General features: G+C 42.1%; 1 protein-coding gene across 7 annotated transcripts in view; it reads left to right on the top strand.

The window, feature by feature from the left end:
- Positions 1 to 19,393, top strand: part of GNG12 (G protein subunit gamma 12) — a 133,891-nt gene that overhangs the window by 38,400 nt on the left and 76,098 nt on the right. For 6 of the 7 annotated variants that reach the window (XM_088835377.1, XM_088835383.1, XM_088835381.1 and 3 more), the window contains exon 2: positions 15,581 to 15,633. The gene's annotated coding sequence lies outside the window, so the exon portion shown is untranslated. Of the gene's footprint in view, positions 1 to 4,935; positions 5,303 to 15,580; positions 15,634 to 19,393 lie in introns of those variants that run through there. The other variant, XM_088835380.1, reaches the window with a different exon arrangement.

The following is a 19,393-nucleotide window of genomic DNA, read 5'->3' as shown; positions in this document are numbered from 1 at the left end:
AAAGGGTCGGACACGACTGAGTGACTTCACTTTCACGCGTTGGAGAAAGAAATGGCAACCCACTCCAGTGTTCTTGCCTGGAGAGTCCCAGGGACGGGGGAGCTTGGTGGGCTGCCGTCTATGGGGTCGCACAGAGTCAGACACGATTGAAGTGACTTAGTAGTAGTAGTAGTAGGATGTGTTAAATAAATAAATCATTCTTGTGGGAAGGAAAAGAAATACATGGAAATTTAAAGTGTCGTAGTCAGAGGACCTTATAATCAAGTTGTCCATGCAGATACATTAAGAAATGAGATACATGAGGGTTCAAGCCAAGGTTAGGTATGGAAATAGCTAACCCACAGTCAGAATATTGCTTAATGCCCTGGACTGCCTTCAAAATCATCCCAGTGGTATGGTGAGTGGCAGATTTTTTTTTTCTTGGTTCTGGGTGGTGGTGCAGTGGGCATATGCCTGTATACTCCCCTGAAGTAGTGTCAGCAGTTTGTGTCCAGAATATGTATAAAATGCATGAGAATGTCCATGAGACTGTCTGGAGTGGGGTACAAACTAAGTTAGAATAGAGGCAGCAGAAGAGATGGCTTTACCCAGAAAGCAAGTGCAAGTGGTAGGTGTAAAAACAGGAAGTTTGCACTAATTTTCTTAGGAGCTATCTTGTTGAATTGTGCCTTTGAGTGGATTATATTGAACATAGTTGGATTTGCTTGCTTGTTTGTTTAAGCTGTTGACCTCTTGATAATATGGGATAAAGATGAACAATTCCTAGACGATTCTCAATGCCCAGGCACGTATTTGGTGGCTACAACGAAAGACTGAACTATCCAGTAGAGTCCCAAGTGCCCAAACCAGGGTGGGATATTTCATAGCATGGCACTCCACGTGACTGTGAACATCGGGGACTTGGAGAGAGCCGCTCACAGGCTAACTTGAGGACCGCTTGTCATTTCCGAATCCTCTTGATTCAAAGGCCTGCAGACGTACACTCACCCACAGCAAAGTCTGGCAGAGTGAAAACAAAACCTCTGTCCTGTTTTTTTGACCCAGGCTTAGGGCTGTGCCCTTTGCTGCATCCTGCCCTCGTTGTGCTGCCTGACTCTGTGCAGCGGACATAACCCAAATATTTCTGCAATGAATCTCTCTGTCTCAGTGTCTGATGGAAAGCGTGTCATGGAGAGGAGTGCTGTGATTAGAGAGCTAGGTCTCATGGAGAGAATGATTATTTTCATTGTATCTGCAGAACCTCAGTTACCTAGTATACCTTGGACTTTTTAGAGGGAAGCACAGTTCTAATATACATGCCCTGAACTTTTTAGAGGGAAACAGTTCTAATGTACGTTACCAGTGATAAATGCTGCTATGTTTCACTCTTTTTTGAAAACGTTTTCTGAGGCTAATAAAATTGAACCCTGCAGAATGGTTTTTCTTCCTTGAATAGCTCTGTTCAAGCACGATTGGATTTTGAAAATAGTGGGGTTTTTTCCCTTGAAAACTAATCAGAAATGTGTTGGAGATCATTGTTTGTTGCAGAAAAAAAAAGAGTCTAAGGTCATATCTCCATCCATTCCTGTTTCAGGAATCTTCACAAGGAACGTTGAGCCTTACTGACATTAGCTGAGCTTTGTTGGGGGTGGGGGTGAGGGGTGCCTTTGAAGCAGGATTAAATGGTGGGCCCTTGGCTCTTATCAGTTTGAAGTCTTTCTGCATCTTCTGCTGACTACACACCCTGGGGGCTGTTTTACTCATCACCCTGTTGCAAGGAAAGCAGTGCTCTTCAAGAGCTTGTGTTTCCTTTTATCAGACAAGAGCTGTGCGCCGTGGTTGGCTGAATCAACAGCACTGAAGTGAAAACTCAAGTATGGCCATCATCTAATCCACAAGCCCTGGTACTTTTTTTCTGTAGTTCTCCATGGCCCAGTTTTTCACCCCCAGTCATTCTATAAAGATTTATTAGCTACTCTCTGCCTTGCAGATATGCCATAAAGTAATATCCTATTGGACCTATAGTTATTGGAAACCATGTTGTTGTTTTTCTTTGTCTTCTCCGCTTTCTTAACTGTCTGTTGACCAGTAAGAAGATAAGCCATTACAATGGGTTAGGTCCCTAACCAACAAAGTAATGAAAATATGTTTATGACTCTGTGTAAGTAAATAGTTTCATTTATTTAAGGATGATTTGCAGTATTAAACTTGAAAGGTATTTGGTTAATTCTCAGTCAACAACAGGAAACACAGAAATTAAATTCAGGCCCATCTTTTGGCTGATTACTGTGTTCGGTAAGCATTTAGTTAGTGATTCCCTTTAGCACAACAGCTAGTGATCACTAGGCCCTAAGCTAATCATTGTGCTTTGCAAATATAATTCATCGTGAATTATTGCAAATGATATTGGGTCCCCAGACAAGCCCCTGAGATGTCCAGGAGGGTCCTGTAGCTCAAAGAGTCTAGATTAGCTTCCAGGATGTTTTTTTTTTTTCAGTTGCTCAGTCCTGTCCGATTCTTTGCGACCCCATGAATCACAGCACGCCAGGCCTCCCTGTCCATCACCAACTCCCGGAGTTCACACAAGCTCATGTCCATTGAGTCGGTGATGCCAACCAGCCATCTCATTCTCTGTCGTCCCCTTCTCCCCCTGCCCCCAATCCCTCCCAGCATCAGAGTCTTTTCCAGTGAGTCAACTCTTCGCATGATAGATCACATTTAATTTTGCACCAGTTCTAATGTAAAAGCCTAGGGCATAAACCCTATTGTCCACTTCATGTACTTCACGAACTCTGAGTAGGTGAGCAACATCATAGTTTGTATGGCACTGAGGGGGGTTTCCTGGGATGTAAGACTTTCTAGTGTTAGCACTGGAATGTTCCAGCCATACCAAGATGAGTTGGTTTCTCTAGTCAGATGTGGAATCAGTTAACAGAAAGGAATATCAACAAATACTGTCGTCTAAAACCAGCAACTTTTCTGTAGAGTGAGATGATTCTGTCTTCCCCATGGGGTAGTGATAAGGCCTGCTCACTATTCCTATCGTGAGGTTGGGAAGCTGGCTGTGTGCTTTTCCTTGGAATTGGGGACCAGCATCATCTCTGATGGGGCAGTCTGTCTCCTTGCCCTCCTCCAGAGGCCTGTCACCTAAGGGGGCCTTGACTGTTCCCTCTGGATGAATCAATGCCAGTTCTTTCTGCTGTGAGGGTGCTAGAGAGCCTGAGTTCTTTCTTTTGGCCTTATGCTTCTCACTGTGGTTATCCCCTTTGGGTTTTACCTGCTACAGCCTCTTACGTAATAAGGCCTCTCACTGATTTGAAACTCTTTGCTTTTTTTCTTTTAATGTATGAAGTCTAATTATTTCAATTTGCCATATCACTTGGCATATACAGTTGGTTGGAAAAATGCTCAAATATTTTTTTCAGATTTTTAAAAAAACGATTGAAATATAGTTGATTTACAGTGTTAGTTCAGGTGTACAGCAAAGTGATTCAGTTACACATATATATATACAAATATAGACATTCTTTTTTTTACATAGGTTATTACATGCTATTGAGTATAGTTCCTTGTGCTATATAGTAGGTCCTTGTTGGTTATCTATTTTATATATAGTAGTGTGTATATTTTAATCCAGTTCTAAAAGATACATGCACCCCAGTGTTCACTGAAATCCTTACTCTTAAAATTGCAGCCAGAGCAAACGAAGGTACTTGCTTCCCCTCCAGCGTTTGTACAGACTGTTCCGTCTGTCTTGCTCATGCCTCTCTCCTTTCATCTTCTGGCTAACCCTGGTCATCCTTTGCATTGATGCCACTTCTCCCTGGGTGCCTTCCATGATCATCCCAGACTGGTATAGGCACCCTTCCTCTGTGTTCCTGGAGCTCCTGGGACTTAACATGTTATATTACATGCCTCTGGAGTAGTAATTGTCTGATCAGTCATCCCTGTGACTCATGGTAGACTCCTTGTGGAGAAGGAATGTATTTTGTTCTTTGTTTTACCCACAGAGCCTTCCATATTGCCAGGCTTATAGTCGGTATAGTGAGGCTTATAAGGAGCAGGATAGTGGAAGACCTGCCAAGAAGCAGATCACTTTTATATACAGTGGCTTTGGCCTTGCAGTGACCCTGACTGTCCTTTCAGCCCTCCTTGGGAGACATAAGCCACTCTATATCTTTCTCAAAATAGTTACATCCTCTTCATCCATGGACCACCATCTAGTTTAGTTAGGTCTTCCTTTGACCTATAAGACACTGAGCACGGTACAAAAATACATGTCAGGTAAACAACCCAACTGCCAAACATTGTAAATATCAGTAGGGGAGACACAGGACCCAAGAATATTATGTAGGGTGAGGACATTCCATTTTATGTTTATTTGTATGTACATGTCATAAAAATATTTCTCCTCTTGCAAGTTTTAATAAAATGTGAAATCTTCCCCTCAGTTCTGAAGATCTGATGACTTGCAGGCTATATCATATTAAATTGTGAATCTTGGATGTTTCATTTCATAATGTGATCCAGATTATTTTTCTTTCTCCCTTGTGGACATTAATCGTTTCCTGTGAATTTTCCTGATATTAGGAAGCAGATGTTCCATATATTTATCTTGAGTTTTTTTTCCAGATGCTGAACCAGGACTTTTATGTGTATTTGTGTGTGTGTGTGTTCACAGTGAATTTTTGAGGAATGAGTTATATCAGAATCCTCAAGTAAAAACATAACAGATATATCTACAGAATTATACAGATTTGTCCAAGGCTGGAAACGCTTTTGGATGTTCTGTTTAATGTAGTTCAGTATTGTTTAGCTAATGTAGACTTCTGGCTTAAGACCGCATTAGAACTGTTCCATGATAGTGTGCTTGCCAAAATAAAGAGTGGCGTAGCAGAAAGTGCACAGTTCATGCAAACTATATTTCAATGCCCCGATCTTTAACTAAACTGTAATTGCTTTTTCCATTGTCTCTTAGCTCATAAAATTCTTCCCCCTTCTCCCCATAAAACACTGACTTGAGTGCGATCTGTGTGCTGAGCAGGGTGCTAGGCTCTTTGGGAGATACACACAAATATTATATGGAGCCTTTGGTTGTTGATAAGTCACTAAGTCTTGTCTGACTCTCTTGCAGCCCCATGGAGTATAACCCACCAGGCTCTTCTGTCCATGGGATTTCCCAGACAAGAATACTGGACTGGGTTGCCATTTCATTCTGCGGGGAATCCTCCTGACCCAAATGTCAAACCCACATCTCCTGCATTGGCAGATGGATTCTCCCATAGAAGAGCTCAAACATGTTCTGAAGCACCTATAATGACAGGTAGAAAGTGGCAGCAGTTGTTGGAATTCAAAGAGAGTGGTTTCATGCAGCCAAAGAGGGAAGGAATACTTGGGGAAAGAAGTTGTACTTGAGCTCGGTTAAAAAATAATAATAAAGCAACACTAACTTTAGGTCTAAGTTATTTAATTTATCATAACTACATAAAAACTCTGTAAGGATGGTCCGTAATGTAAGCCATTGTTAGAGGATTTGCTAAAACCATACTAAGATTTCTTGAGTGCCTCCAGTGCAGCAGGCATAGTGCTCTGATGCTGTGAAGTTGTTGTTCGTTGTCTAGTTGCTAAGTCGTGCCTGACTTTTTGCAACCCCATTAACTGTAGCATGCCAGGCTTCTCTGTCCTCCACTATCTCCCTGAGTTTGCTCAAGCTCATGTCCATTTAGTCAATGATGCCATCCAACTTTCTCATCCTCTGTCTAAAGAATTTTAAATCAAAGACAGTGTGGAATTGGTGCTTGGGATAATACTCCATTTTGCACAAAATACATCTCTTCACTTTACCTGGTAAGCTTCCTTTCGTGAGGAGCCCTTGGGTTCACAGAACAAAGGACTGAGGCCAGTCTTGGCCAGCTTCAGGATTTGGGGACCCTCTATAAGTCACCTGGCTTGTCTGGGTCTCACTTTCTCTGCTCTGTAGTGGGAATTATCCTCCCCAGCTCAGTCGCAGGGTTGCTGGGAAAATCAGAGTGTCAATAGACATTGAAAAGCAGTCAAAAGTCAAACATTTTGCCACAAAGCAAGGTCATAGCTCTTGAGGTTTATACAAAATATGCCTGTTGTTTATTAGTTATTAAAATGCTGTATAAATAAAAAATGGTTATCTTTACATTGAAAAATATCAGAAATATATTTGTAGCAAATACATATACTAATTTTTGATTATCATCCACTATAAAAAACTCAAATTCAAAAGAAAAATATCAAGATCCTACTCTGTGAATAAGCAAAGTGTATATAGACTTACTGTTTCTCAAAGTTACAAATCATTAATAAACAGGAAAAAATGTCCATCCTCACTAATTATCTTATGTATGTATGTGAAAGTCACTCAGTCAAGTCTGACTCTTTACGACCCCGTGGACTATATACAGTCCACGGAAATCTCCAGGCCAGAATACTGGAGTGGGCAACCATTCCCTTCTCCACGGGATCTTCCCAACCCAGGGATCAAACCCAGGTCTCCCACTTTGCAGACGGATTCTTTACCGCCTGAGCCACCAGGGAAGCCCAAGAATACTGGAGTGGGTAGCCCGTCTCTTCTCTAGCAGATCTTCTCAACCAAGGAATTGAACCAGGGTCTATTGCATTGCAGGTGGATTCTTTACCAGCTGAGCTACCAGGGAAGCTCAGTTATCTTAGAAATACAGATTAAAGCAGGATTAGGAATACCATTTTATGTATAAAATATCTATAAAATGTCAGTCTCAGAAATTCTCATTTTGTTGATATTATTGTATATTAATTAAAAAGCCCCTTTAAAAGCAAAACCTATGAATTGTACTGTTAGGAATTTAGGGAAGCTAGGGAAACAAGTTAAAGGGATGTAAAAAGCAGAAGCATGAAGGTTTCCAACGTAATCTTATTTATAGTAATAAAAACTGGCAATAATTTAAATATCCAGCATTAGGGGAGAGATTTAGGTCCCTACAACAGCCATTATTCATATGGATAGAAACACAAAAAAAAGATTTGAAATTGAAAGTTAAATGAAAAAAGAAAATAGCAGCCCGTCATATATGGGTTTTTTTTCCTGATGGCTCTCCGTGTCCTCCCTTTTTTTCTCCCCTCAGAGCAATGATATGCAGAAAGCATATTAATCCTTCTTTACATGTTAGACAATTGAGGCTTAGGGGTGTTTTGTCTCAGAGCCCGCACTCAAACCTGGATCTGTCAAACTTGAAAGCCTTGCTGCCAATAGTCTACAAGCTATGGTCACAGTAATATAGCACATATGTCTATCAAGCGCAACAGGCAAAAATAAATTGTAGCTCTGTGATGGTAGAAATATGGGTAGTTCCAAAGAATGCTATCCTTTTAAAAAAAACTGCCATTGGGAGAAACAAACCAACAAAATTGTCATTGCCTTCTCAGTAGAAAAGGAGAAAAAAAATTATGTGCAGTGTAACATTTCATAATTAATTGTTTTAATATATTCTCTTAAAGTTTGGCAACGTGTGTATATATATATATATATATATTTTTTTTTTTTTTTACAATTTCTCACTGGCATTATGAGAACACTTTCTCCAAACCTATCCACCAACTAGTTGAGGATATATACCACCAGATCCTCAGAAAATTTTTTTAAGTCACTAGAAACTCTACACAGATTCAGAGCAATGACAGGATGCAAAAGTTTCTCCCAGTGAACAGCCCAGACCAGTTCTTCTGGCCAGGAGATAATCCTGAGGTGGGGAAAATGGAGGGGCACCATTTGGCTAAAGCAGGCCAGCTAACCCCGGAGAAGGCAATAGCACCCCACTCCAGTTCTCTTGCCTGGAAAATCCCATGGACCGAGGAGCCTGGTGGTCTGCAATCCATGGGGTCGCTAAGAGTCGGACACGACTGAGCGACTTCACTTTCACTTTTCACTTTCACACATTAGAGAAGGAAATGGCAACCCACTCCAGTGTTCTTGCCTGGAGAATCCCAGGGACAGGGGAGCCTGGTAGGCTGCCGTCTATGGGGTCGCACAGAGTCGGACACGACTGAAGCGACTTAGCAGCAGCAGGCCAGCTAACCCACTCCAGGTGTGCCCTTCCCTGGGACAGAAACCTTGCACAAGAAGGGAAAATGTCACCATTTTGGTGACTGCCTGCTGTCTTTTACCTTTGGGGATCAACACTTGGTTCATGACGCTGTAATGCACATGGCCTTACTTTATCAAGTCAGTAACCCTGCCAACATCCCCAAACACACAGCTTTCTGTGGCAGACTTAAGGCATGGGGTATCTTTCTTTTGGCTCTGTCTTGCCTTTATGGAACATATGCCTTTTATGCTACGGGAGGGTCCTTTATGTGCTTCAAAGGCCGTCTTATATCTGTTCTGCCATCTAATATCATGTCAGTATTTGTAAGTGAAAACATAATAGATATGACCAGAGAACCACGGGGCTGTCTGCACAGGTGAAGCATTCTCCAGCATACTTCTCAATCTAGTCCGTTCCAGACCATGCCCTGTTTTCTAGGGGAAATTGAGGCACATAGGCATTTAGTGATTTTGCTGGAAATCATTGGCAGTGAAGACAGCTGGAAGCCAGGTTTATAAATTAGTGTTCATTCTCCCACTGTGCCCCTATTGTGTTATTTTTCTTGAGAATTGGAAACAAATACGTTCAGACCGATCAGAATCCAGTTGCCATTCAAAGCTAAAGGTCTCCGAGGATCATAATCTTATATTTTGTAATTGCAATAAGCTTGATAATAATGAAAGGAGTCTAGTAAGTTATCATGTTCATTCTAGACAAGTCCTGCCCAATAGAACTTTTTATGGTGATGGAAACATTCTACACCTGTGCTGTTCAGGACGGTAGCTGCTTCTGTGTCTGCCTGATCACTTGACTGTGACTCAAGCAACTGGGGAAATGAGTTTTTAACTGTGTTTATTTAAATTTAAATCCCCACGTGTACTAATAGCTTTAGTATTGGACAACACAGTACCAGACTTTTCAATACTTTCTTGCCATCTTCACTTAGATGTCTTCAAGTGAACAAGGTCAAATCAGAATTCTTGATTTTCCTTCCTCCCTCGACCTGTTTCTCCCCCAGTAAAGTCATCATCGACCTAGTTGCTTAAACTGAAACCTGTGTATCATGTCAGCCCCTTCCTCTCCCTCATCTCCTACACCCACTTTGTCAGCTGGTCCTAGCTATTTTACTTCCAGAACCTGTACTGAATCCATCTGTTTCTCCCATCTCTGCTGCTACCACCCTAGGCCAAGGTACCGTCATATCTCTTCTACACAATTTAGTGACCTCAGAATTGGTTACCACTGATCTATTCGTTCACTGTTGCCTTTTCTAGACTCCTCCATACAGCTTCCAAAGAGACATTGTTAAGCTTTTCATTGGGTTGCATCACTCCATGCTTGTATGAAAGAATTTGTAGAATTTATCGCTGTTGGAACTTCTCTTATTTTCTTGTTTGTACACTTATTTTCTGTCTCCTATTGCAATGTAGGAAATCTGAATGTTCATTGGAAGGACTGATGTTGAAGCTGAAACTCCAATACTTTGGCCACCTGATGCAAAGAGCTGACTCATTTGAAAAGACCCTGATGCTGGGAAAGATTGAGGGCGGGAGAAGAAGGGGACGACAGGATGAGATGGTTGGATGGCATCACCGACTCAATGGACATGAGTTTGTGTAAACTCCGGGAGTTGGTGATGGACAGGGAGGCCTGGTGTGCTGCAGTCCACGGGGTCGCAAAGAGTCGGACACAACTGAGCAACTGAACTGACTGACTGACTGATTGCAATATAAGGACCCCTATGTCAGGAACCCTATTAACTCATTCACCGCTGTGTCTCTAGCACCAACAACTGTGCCTGGCCCTTAATTTGCACTCAAGAATAATTAAATTACTGTTTATCATGGAAGGAGATGAGATAGCAAGAATCAAAAATGAAGATTTATAATTTGGTTGTTAATATCTGAAAGGATGCTGACGTCCATATTCATGGGAAGTTGATGGTTTCTTTTACATTCTGTATGCAAGTAGGAAGGTTGGGTATTATGGCTAATTGTATTAATATTTATCTCTGAGTAGATAGACTGGGCCAAAGTCCTGATGCAATCTCTGATGTGAGTCAGAAGTTCTTTTGTTCTCTAGAAGTTTATGTACGTCCCAGATTTTGAAGTTTTTGTCTTTCCTATTGTTATTGAAAGAGGGAAGTGTCCTACAGAGACTTTTATATCCATCCAAGGAAAGTTTAGATATTGGTGGAAAGAAACATATTATGAAATTCTAGGGTAGAAAATGGTAAAGCTGTGTCTGAACAGCAAAAGGAAGTTTTTCAACATGAGGCTGTTGTTTTTTTAAAAAAATATTTGGAATATACTTATAACCAATTATTTGAAACCAAGGAAACCTCTCATAAATAGGGTCTTGTATCCTTTTTGGCTTGAATATTACCTTTTTTAAAGGAAAATGTCTTTTCTGGCATTTCTTTATGATGGCCAGCCAAAACTTTTTAAAGGGCGTATTATTACTTAAATCCATGTGCAAAAGTAAAATGAAACGGATGAACTTGGGAGTATAGTCAAGTCAGCCAAGATCTGAGTTGCTTCTGTTCCCTCTGGTATTAAACAGGCCTAGGAAATGACTGTGCTCTTAGCACGGGCTAAATTTAAAAGATGAAGTTAAAGCTTGTTTTATTCGAGTATGTATTTGGAGACTTTTCTCCCTGTGTGTTTTTCTTACGCCCAAGTTTGTAGCCCTGATCCCCTGTCCTTCCAGTGCTGTGCCAGTGTTCTCGTGTGTGTGTCTTTATGGAGCATCTGCTGTATACCAAACACCTTGCAAGGTCCTAGAAAGACAAGGATGAGTTGGACACATTCTCATCCTCCAGAGATTCTGCAAACAAGGTAGCAAAGAGGCCATTAAATGAAAAACTGAAACACAGGAGTCACTTGGATTAGCAGAGAGAAGTACAGGAGCAATGAGAGTAGAAGGCCGGGGAGCATAGTGAGAGGCAAGCATGGTGCAGCCTTAAGAGTGCAGGCTCTGGGTCAGAAAACAAACTTATGGTTACCAAGGCGGAAATGGTGGGGAGGGAAAAATTGAGATTGGAATTAACAGATACGTACCACGATATAGAAAATAGATAAATAAGAACCTCCTGCATAGCACAGAGAACTATATTCAGTATCTTGTAATAACCTATAATGGAAAAGTATTTTAAAATGTGTGTGTCTATATATATATATTTATATTCTTTATACATTTATAAAATGTATAAAGAATCATTTTAAATATACACCTGAATCATTTTGCTGTACACCTGAAACTAACACAACACTGTAAATCAAATGTACTTCAAAAAAAAGAATATAGGCTCTGGAACCAGGCTGTCTGGGTTCACAGTCTGTCTCTAACATTTGTAAACTGTGTGACCTTAGGCTACTGACTTGACCTCTGTGCTTCAGTGTGCTTACCTGCTAAATGGGGTAATAAAATAACCCATTTCATGAGGTTACTCAGACGATTAAAGGAGCACATAGCACTTGAAATAGTGCCTGGCATATAGCTCCGTAAAGGTCAGCTTTTATTATTATCTGTAGTAATTGTACACGATTATTGGTTGAATTGAGTGAATAATGCTTTACTGCTTTTACTGCAGAGAAGTTGTCCCTACACTAGCCAAGGGAGTTCACACAGGCTCCCCAGAAGTTTTGATTTTTTTTAACTGAGACTTGAAGGCAGGCAGATACTGCAGGGAAAGGACATTCTTGACAAAAACAACACAGTCTTTGGAAAAGATGCAGAGAAGTGGGAGGGGGGTAGTATTTAGGGACCTATAAATTGGTTTGTGTGGGTAAAGGACAAGATGGCCACCAGAGGGACTTCCCTGGTAGTGCAATGGCGAAGACTCTGTGTGTGTAGATCTAATTATGCTCACTAGTTATGATTTCTTTGTGTGTGGGGTGGGGGGAGGGAAGGGGGCACAGAAACAGTTCAGTCCAGTTGCTCAGTTGTGTCTGACTCTTGGTGACCCCATGGACCGCAGCATGCCAGACCTCCCTGTCCATCTCTAACTCTCAGAGTTTACCCAAACTTATCTCCATTGAGTCGATGATGCCATCCAACTATCTCATCCTCTGTCATCTCCTTTTCCTCCCACCTTCAATCTTCCCCAGCATCAGGGTCTTTTCAAATGAGTCAGTTCTTTGCATCAGGTGGCCAAAGTATTGGAGTTTCAACTTCAACATCAGTCCTTCCAATGAACACTCAAGACTGATCTTTAGGATGGACTGGTTGGATCTCCTTGCAGTCCAAGGGACTCTCAAGAGTCTTCTCCAACACCACAGTTCAAAAGCATCAATTCTTTGGCGCTCAGCTTTCTTTAAAGTCCAACTCTCACATCCACACATGACCACTGGAAAAACCATAGCCCTGACTAGATGGATCTTTGTTGGCAAAGTAATGTCTCTGCTTGGTAATAGCTTTTCTTCCAAGGAGTAAGCATCTTTTAATTTCATGGCTGCAGTCACCATCCACAGTGATTTTGGAGCCCAAAAAAATAGTCTGACACTGTTTCCACTGTTTCCCCATCTATTTGCCATGAAGTGATGGGACTGGATGCCATGATCTTAGTTTTCTGAACGTTGAGCTTTAAGCCAACTTTTTCACTCTCCTCTTTCACTTTCACCAAGAGGCTCTTTCGTTCCTCTTCACTTTCTGCCACAAGGGTGATGTCATCTGCATGTCTGAGGTGACTGATATGTTACTCCAGGTGTTTCTTGACTTCCTACTTTTGCATTCCAGTCCCCTATAATGAAAAGGACATCTTTTTTTGGGTGTTAGTTCTAGAAGGTCTTGTAGGTCTTCATAAAACAGTTCAACTTCAGCTTCTTCAGCATTACTGGTCGGGGCATAGACTTGGATTACTGTGATATTGAATGGTTTGCCTTGGAAATGAACAGAGATCATTCTGTTGTTTTTGAGACTGCATCCAAGTACCAAACCCTTCTGTTGACCATGATGGCTACTTCATTTCTTCTAAGGGATTCTTGCCCACAGTAGTAGATATATAATGGTCATCTGAGTTAAATTCACACATTCCAGTCCATTTTAGTTCACTGATTCCTAATGTGTCGACATTCACTCTTGCCATCGCCTGTTTGACCACTTCCAATTTGCCTTGATTCATGGACATAACATTCCAGGTTCCTATGCAGTATTGCTCTTTACAGCATCGGACCTTGCTTCCATCACCACTCACATGGACAACTGGGTATTGGTTTTGCTTTGGCTCTATCCCTTCATTCTTTCTGGAGTTATTTCTCCACTGATCTCCGATAGTATATTGGGCACCTACCAATCTGGAGAGTTTATCTTTTAGTGTCCTATCTTTTTGCCTTTTCATATTGTTCATGGGGTTCTCAAGGCAAGAATACTGAAGTGGTTTTCCATTCCCTTCTACAATGGACCTCACAAAATGAGGTCCACTGGAGAAGAGCACAGATTAATCAGGTGAAATAGTGTGTTTACCTGGTTCCTTTCTGCTTCCTACCCCTGTTAGGACAGACACAGAGATGTCTGTCTTACAGACTCATTTGAGAATCACATGAAAGTGATAGACTGACTCTTCCCTCAGAAAAATCACAGAGATACAATTTTCCAGATACCTCACATTGCCGTGCCCCTGTACCCCCATCTTGATCATCCAAACAGATCCCTGGATGCAAGGCAGTCTTTTCGACCCCAGGCTTGCCTGTGGTTTTTGTATTCCCACCTCAAATTATTTTAAATTTAGTTTGCTAGCACATCCCATAGCGCCTCCGTCTGCCATCACTGCTATTATCTGACCATGTGTCATGGGAACAGCCTTGGATCACTTGATGGTTATAATTAAAACTGAAAGTAATTATTCATATCTTATTTTGAGCCGTTCAAATTTAACTTGAGAGTATAGTGGCTACAGGCATGGGCTCTGGAGGCCAGCTAAGTAGATTAGAATCCGAGCTCTTTTAGTATTTTATTAACCTCTCCATGCCTCAGTTTCCTCCTTACAAAAGACCATGATTCTGGGAAAGATCGAAGGCAAGAGAAGAAGGGGGCGACAGAGGATGAGATGATTGGATAGCATCACTGACTCAATGGACAAGTTTGAGCCAATTCCAGGAGATAGTGAAGGACAGGGAAGCCTGGCATGCTGTAGTCCATGGGGTTGCAAAGAGTCAGATATGGCTTTGAAACTGAACAACACGAAGTTATTGTGAGGGTTCATTAAACTAACAAGGGAGCTTGCCAAGGACACACAGTGAATGCTATATTGGGTTGGCCAATAAACTCGTTCAGCTTTTTCCATAGCATTGCATGGAAAACCCTAATGAATGTTTTGAGCAACCCAGTATCTGCTATTATTATGTTATTATTTATGCTAAATGACATTCTGAATGGGGTAATTAAGGATGGATTCCTAAGAGCAGGAGACTAGATGAACAAAATCTCTCCATGCGTTTCAGTCACTTTGGAGCCTTGCCAGTACCTACCTGAAGGCCAAGCTTAGATTGCCTAGACCTGTGCTGTCTGCTATGGAAGTCACTAACTGCTGTGACTGTTGACTGCTTGGACTGCTGCCAGCCTGAGTTGAAATGCGCTGGGTCTTGAAGATTTAGGATGATACACACACAAAATGCAAAACATCTCAATCATTTTTTATATTATTTATATTATATTATTCAATATTTTATATATGTTTAAATGATAATATTCTTAATAAATTCAGTTAAATAAATATTAAAATAGTCCTTATTTTTGCTGTTTTAATGTGGCTACTAGACAGAATTTGGGCTTCCTAGGTGATGCTAGTGGTAAAGAACCTGCTGCCAGCGCAGGAGATGTAAGAGATGTGGGTTTGATCCCTGGGTCGGAAGGATCCCCTGGAGGAGGAAATGGCAACCCACTCCAGTATTCTTGCCTAGAGAATTCCATGAACAGAGGGGCCTGGAGGGTTACAGTCCATGGAGTCACAACGACTCAAGCAACATAGCACAGACACTAGAAAATTTAGAGTTACCATTGTGGCTTGTGGATAGTACTGTTGAACAGCAGGGCTTTAGACTCAACCATTATCAGTTAAAGAAAAGGTTGTGATTATCTGAGAACAGGTGACCTCTGTTGGAAAGCCTTGTGTACTCCTCCCATTGGCCTTCAGGTTATGCTGGACCATCTGTTTTTTCATTGGTTCCATAAAGGAAGTCAGGGCATGGTCCTTGCAGAAGGGAGTGGAAGGGCCAAGGCAAGATCAACAACCAGGGAGGCTTCTGCAGGGGTTTGGATGAAAACACTACCATTTATAGTTATACTGGCTTCAGACTTTCCAAACTCCCTGAAGGAGATGAGGGAATGTGCTCTGTTGAGGAAGTTGAAATATGTAGGCGAAAAACTCTCCCTATTCCATCAGGAGCCAGAAAAAGCTTTGTTAATCTTTAAAAGAATAAATACTCACCAGGATGGCGGTCGCTGGGATCGAAGGCACACCCTTTCCAAATGTGATTTTCTTACGGGATGCTTGTTTCATTCTATTTCAGATTCATTCCATCACCTAAAACCTGTTGACAGTGGGCCACACAGAGTCTTCCTGGTAAGTGCTCTTTCATTTTTAAAACAAAGTGACCATTTGACATTATTTTTGAAATGATATTCACACTTCTAAGTTAAATGCATCCTTACTGGTACTATGATTAGGTGTCTATTTATTCATGTTTTTTTCCCCCCTCTGAAATGATTCACAATGTTTCCGGGCCCTAAAAAAAAAAAACAAAACAGATCAATCCATGTTCTTTTGCTAAGAACATGGTCAGGGAAAAGATCTATGATTACATGCCAAATACTATTAAAATAAAAACTTTTTTTGTAATGAAACTATTTCCAGGCCCCTGTTGATGGTCTGCTTGTTTCAAACAGTATCCAAAACAACAAAGTCTTACTTCAGCCAAGGAATGCAGACAGTCCCTTGCAGTGTGTTATAATGAAAATTGGCTCATAGCTGTAACTTATTAGCTTTCATATTGCTGTATATTTTTTGTCACATCTCTCCTTAAACCTAAGTGTGATTGTCACGAGATAATAGTTCTCTAGTGATAGAAAACTTCCTTTAGACCTAGGAAAGTAATGTACTTAAGTGAAAAATGCTTCTGAGGCTTCATGTGGCTCCTCTCCCTGATATGTGATGTTACTGTTATTTGTGGTGTATTTCAGTTAGCTTTTGCTGCATAACAAACCACCCCCCAAATTTACTGCCAGAAAGATAAGCCAAAATTTACTGACTCTGAATAGCAATCTTTTTTTTTTTTTTTTGGTACCACAATTCTATTGGCAATTTGAGGTGGGCCTAGGTGTGTGATTCTTTTGATTTCAACTGGGACCATTCGTGTGTCTTCAGTTAACTGCAAGTCCAGGTCAGCTAGGCTGGGGGTCACCTGGCTATTGGCTGGAGAGATGACAATGACCCAGACATGTGTCTCAGTGTTCTGCAGGCTCTCCGGAGCTTGTGCGCCTGGCGTTTGGGCAGAGTACCAAGAGAGACAACAGAAGTGTCGAGGCCGAGGCTCAGAACTGCCACCACATTGCCTCTATCGCATTCTGGTGGCTAAAACCAGCTCTGGGGCTATCCTCGATTCAAAAGGTACAGGACTAGATTCTACCTCTTGGTGAGAAGAGTTGCAGAATGACATTGCAGGGAGGGCAGAGAGGGGAAATCTGTGGCCATTTTTAGAGTCCGCCCTACAGTATTTATGGAAACATCTGTGATGGAATGAAAATCACCTAGAGGGTGAGAGAGCTCAGGACATGCTCCCATCTCATAGCCCATCCCTTCGCCCTGGCTTTGTGATTTGCCATCTGGCATCTGGGTCAGTTCAGCAGGATCCTGGGTGGTCTTGCTGATACCAGGTTACCACTCCCATCCTTGCATCACGATGTAGAACCACCACACTAGTCATCCTCCAGTTCAACTTTCAGGATGTGGCTCTTTGGCTCAGCAGCTGTTGCTGCCTCTGTGTCATCCGCCACACCAGTCTGGACTTCTCTCTAGTCTCCCTGCTTCTATTATCTGGCCCTGTCCTCTCCTACTATTCCTTTTTATCTCACCAAACTAGCCTGTCTGCCATTTCTCCAACAGCAACCAGTTGAAATAATATTTCACTTGAGGATTGTCCAGAAGATTAAAAAAAAAGAATGATGTATGTTCAAGTGCTTTATCAATCATAAAATGTAATTAAAATACATTAACCGACTATGAAACTGTGACTCGCCAGTGTTTTTGAAAGGGGCAGTTCCATCCTGGGGGTAATCATGGTACTGATTGAGGGATAGACAATGAATATCCAGTGGTAGAAAGATTAATAATGACAGTAGTAATAGTCATAATTAGTGTCTACTGTTTATTGAATGCAGACTGTGTGCTCGGCACTTTGCTAACTGCTCTACATAGAATTATTTGAAATTTACGAGAAGATCATCTCACTCAGTTGCATCTGTACCATAATTGCAACCTGTTCCACTATTAGTGATTTAGTCCTTTGATTTCTTCCTCTTCATTCCTGAGAGAAATAGGTGTTAAACCTACTGTCAGCCATTGACAACTTATCATTGTCAAGTACAAGGTGCTATAGAAGTGTCAGCTGCTTTGATTGGTGGGAGAAGTTGGGGAAGGGAGAGCAACCAGCAGTATTAATGAAAGGGCAGGTGTGTGAAGAAAGCTGAGCCCCTAAGAATTGATGCTTTTGAACTGTGTTGTTGGAGAAGACTCTTGAGAGTCCCATTGACTGCAAGGAGATCCATCCAGTCCATCCTAAAGGAGATCAGTCCTGGGTGTTCATTGGAAGGACTGATGCTAAAGCTGAAACTCTGATACTTTGACCACCTCATGCGACGAGTTGACTCACTGGAAAAGACTCTGATGCTGGGAGGGATTGTGGGCAGGAGGAGAAGGAGATGACAGAGGATGAGATGGCTAGATGGCATCACTGACTCGATGGACATGAGTTTGAGTGAACTCCGGGAGTTGGTGATGGACAGGGAGGCCTGGCATGCTGTGATTCATGAGGTCTTAAAGAGTCCAATATGACTGAGCGACTGAACTGAGGTGTGGGATGTGTAGGAATGGGTAAGAGGGTACCCAGTTGCCCAAGGAAGGATGAAGTGGGGATGGGGAGTGGTTTGCAGGAGGGCGGGAGAGTGGGGGGTTGTCTGAGGCATTTGCTGACCTGACAGTTTGGCCCAGGGCTATTCCGGGTCCAAGGCCACCACCTTCTCACCCTGCTCCCTTGGAATGTCCCCATTCTGGCTGTCAGAACAGGCAGCATTTGCAAAACTGTCCTCCATTCACCATCCAACTGGTTACACATTATTTTGATTGCTGTTGATGTAGTATATGTGCCTGTCTTCTTTCAAAGATTTTTGAGGTGACGTCTAAATACACATGTAATAAGATCCAGAAAAAGAAGGAAGGGAGGAAACTTGTGGGGAAGGAAAAGTCAGGTGAAGTCAGGGATAAGGTTAGGCACCCAGTTCTTAAGTGAGAAGCCTACACACGCACTAGCAGGTCCCGGGGTCTTGCCTCTGAGTTTCTGGTAAGTCAGTACTAGGAAAGCATACTCAGTTAAGAATTCTTGGTGGCTTGAGGATAAAAGCATGCTAGTTACTCAGAAGAAGCGAGGTTAATTGTGATTCTTTTGAAATTTGGTGTAATTTTCCCCCAGTGATTATGAAGTGGATGCCACCAAAGGTAGTGAACAGCATCCCTATAGGAATGACTGATAAGGACCACCGTCGGTGTAGAACTGCAGTGTTGACCCCAAAGTGCAGCCCGAGAAGTTTGCTTTCAGTCTGGGTGTGCATTTCTCTGCTGGCCTTGCTTCATCCAAGTACAAAAGGTAGTATTTTCCGCTGGAAAATGAGTGCATACATTCATCCCCACTCCTTCCCCTGTGATGCACGTCTGAGACTGTCACACTTCTTGGTGCTGAGCCTGGACAGTTGGCTGTGGACCAGACTTGGCACATGCATTGCAATCTCCCTACCATCCCAGTTCTGAAAGAATAATAAACAACTTCCGGAGAAGTACTCAGTGAATATTATTTCTCCCAACTCCCAGTCATGCTATGCCCTGACTCAGCCTGCGGAGTGGCTTTTTGATACACAGAATCTCTATGGACCCTGCCCACCGTGACCTGCGCAGCCCACTGTCCTGCTCCACGCCTCTCTCCTTCCATTTGGAGCCCCGTGGCTCTATGTCATCTTAGATCCCAGCGTGTTCTATACCTTTGGGGGAAACCAGGGCAGTTTGAAAAGCTTATTGGAATACGATCAGTGGACTCCAAGGATGTGTTGGATGGCAG

Source organism: Moschus berezovskii, chromosome 4 (assembly GCF_049115385.1).
Source record: "Moschus berezovskii isolate FMDL1 chromosome 4, NW_MosBer_1.0, whole genome shotgun sequence".
Taxonomy (NCBI): Eukaryota; Metazoa; Chordata; class Mammalia; order Artiodactyla; family Moschidae; genus Moschus; species Moschus berezovskii.
The sequence above is the reverse complement of the archived record's forward strand: the minus strand, read 5'-3'. Positions and strand labels throughout refer to the sequence as shown.